Genomic DNA, 3018 nt, shown 5'->3' on the forward strand with positions numbered 1-3018 from the left:
ATCACTGGCCCATTTGACGTGGTGAACAACTGAAGAATGGGTATAGAATCAAATATGAGCTGTTCTAAGTTATTTCAGAACTCTTGATCAAGCTGTAAAGAAATAATTCTTTTGTCTTCAGAATCTCTTACTATAAATATGGAGGATGCTGTGATTTTCTTGTTTCTTTTTTTAAGAGGAAAACCCTAATTTATGGGGAGAACCTAAGTAGGCTCTACTTAATCTAATTTGTACTTGTTCCTTCTGTACTTCTATTTCTATACTTTAAAATTAAATGAGAAACTACAATTTCATTTGTGTTTACTTAAGCTAATTTAATTTTGATTTATGAGAGTTGGAGCCAAAATTCTTAGATGATATTTGATCGTCATCAGTTATGTTTTGCAGCCATAGTTGGACTGAGCTCCTTTTTAAAAAAAATGTTTTAAATATTATTTTTATTTTATGTGTATGAGTGTACTGCCTGCACGTATGCAAGTGCACCTGTATCGTGCAATGCCTGCCACAATCAGACCGAGACATCAGATTCAAGTTATGGATGGTTGTTAGTTGCCATCTGGATTCTGAGAATTGAACCTGGGTCCTCCACAAGAGCAGTCAGTGCTTTTAACAACGGAGCCATCTCTCCAGCTCTAGGCTGAGCTTCTTAATTAAACCATGTGTTGCCATCGTATTGGGATCATGCAATAAAATGAGATCATAAAAATTTGGCAACAATAAAGTTTCTGGATATGCAATGAACAAAAGTTAATTTAAAAGTAAGTGTACAAATCTGAGGTGTTTAGGGCAGTGCTCACGTGTGTTATATTCTGTCTTCCCCTCAGCCATGGCTCTGAACACTTTGCCCTGAGCATGCACTCACACCGTGCAACACCAACACACATGGCCTGAGATATTAGGACTCAGATTCAGCACAATTGTACGCTACGGACTTCAGTATTTTATTGCACTTGTGAAATGGCCTATTTTTATGAAAGCATAAAGGCTTAATAATGGAAAACACAGAACTTTGATGTTATCCTATCTTTATTCTTTGGCATTAAGTATAAAGTTTGCCTATCTTTGGATTGCATGTAGAAAACTCAATCTTTAAAAATTTGTTTTTATTGACCTTTTTTGTATATTATGCAGAATAGCTCAAAGTATCTTAATCATCTTTGTACTCTCATCCAGACTGGCACACTCCCTCACCCTCCACCACTACTGGAACCCATATACTGTGTCATCAGTATTAAGGCCCAATATGTCAAGTCAGTGACCTCAGATGTTCCCCTATGCAAGTCCATCCACTGAGTCTAGCCAACCTATCTAGAGCCGCTCGTTTTAGGAAGATAAACTCTTCCTCACCCATCAGCTGCCAATGTTTCCTCTGCTAAGTTTGGGGTTTGCTATTCATTTCTCCATTTCTATATTGGGGTTTTGTCTGATTCAGTTTGCATGGGACTTTTGTATTCTGACACCATTGTCATAGAATCATATGAGAAGGGTCCCATGAGCTTTTAGGACTCTTTTTCCATATGGTCATGCACCTCCTCTCTGGCTCTTATAATCTTTCTACTCCCTCTTCTGTGATGGTCCCTGAGCCTGACTTCTGAAGACAGAACATATTTCAGACACAGATTTGAGGAAATAGAGCTGCAACTGACTACCCTGAAAGCTAGCTCTCATAGCTTTGCAGAGCACTATGAAGGTGCCAAGGTAAAACACCAATCACTGATCCAACACCAGCTTCAAGACCAAATAATCACATCAATGGCCAGCACAGCATACTCCATTGGCACAGTAGTGGCACTTTTATCTTGGGGTCAATCAGCAGCTACCTAATTTGACTGAAAGCCTACTTAGTCGGAGGAAATTCAAGTGTGGTACTGTGAAAATAACCAAATACACATGGCTGGAGAGGTCATAGAGCTTAAAGAAAATCCCAAGACTGTCATATTCCTAGGCTAATGTAATTTCTTACTATGTGCAAAATTTGCATCCTCATATTTGGAGACAAATATCCCAGTCACCACTCAGCAAAGAAACTTATTTTGCACCAGTCAGATATTATCCTTCAATCAACAGAGGGACAGAAACACAAAAGGTTACAAATGGCCAAAACATAGAAATTAAGAGTCTGCAGAGTGCTGATAGGACTCCTATATTAGAATGCTAGAATGCTCAATTTTAAACACTACTGGTTGAGTTTCTGACAAATTTTATTAAATGAATTTGGAGTTGGGATTAAGAGAGAATTTGTAACATTTTTTAAAACAGCACATGGTTCCATAGTGTAGTGGTTATCATGTCTGCTTTACATGCAGAAGGTCCTGGGCTCAAGCCCCAGTGGAATCATAGCTTGTTTATCCTGGGGGCTGGAGAGATGGCTCAGTGGTTAAGAACACTGAATGTTCTTGAAGAAGTCCCGGGTTCAAATCCCAACACTCACAAAGCAGTTAACAACTGTCTGGAACTCCAGTTCCAGGGGATCTGACAGCCGCTTCTGTCCTCCATGGGCATTGCACGACACGGGTGCCCTTACCTACATGCAGGCAATATACACATACACATAAGAATACATAAATAAATAAAATATTAAAAAAAACAATTTCTGAAACAACCCTCAACATATCTTTTATAAATTGTACTATGTACTATTTATGTAAATTGGCATTCTCAGCATCAATGATCATAAATTCAAAGTATCAATCAATTCAAAGAAGATAATCCATGTTCTGTGTTTCAAATATGCAATCAGCATTTAATTCTTTATGCAAAAACAGACAAGTATATCCCTCACTTTGATTTTCAGATTTCCTTTCATCTTCAACAAATGGTAAAATTGTGCATATATCAAAGAACTTAAAAAAATAAATTAGCTTTGATTTATTGAGTAAATGTTTTATTTGTTTATCTATTTTATACACCTATGTACCTAGAGTTACAGAAAATGTTCTTAGGTTATAAAGGATTGCAAGCAGAAGTACTTTATGAAGCCCTGTTATAATATTCACTGAAATTCAGTTTTTCTATTCT

The 3018-nt window shown here is 37.2% G+C and overlaps 1 non-coding gene across 1 annotated transcript; it reads left to right on the forward strand.

The window, feature by feature from the left end:
• Window positions 1-2264: 2264 nt before the first annotated feature.
• Trnav-uac lies at window positions 2265-2337 on the forward strand. Its single transcript has one exon. It is a non-coding gene; the product is annotated as a tRNA-Val (tRNA).
• Window positions 2338-3018: the final 681 nt, after the last annotated feature.

This window comes from Nannospalax galili, unplaced genomic scaffold (genome assembly GCF_000622305.1).
Source record: "Nannospalax galili isolate Female #2095 unplaced genomic scaffold, S.galili_v1.0 scaffold293, whole genome shotgun sequence".
Lineage (NCBI taxonomy): Eukaryota > Metazoa > Chordata > Mammalia > Rodentia > Spalacidae > Nannospalax > Nannospalax galili.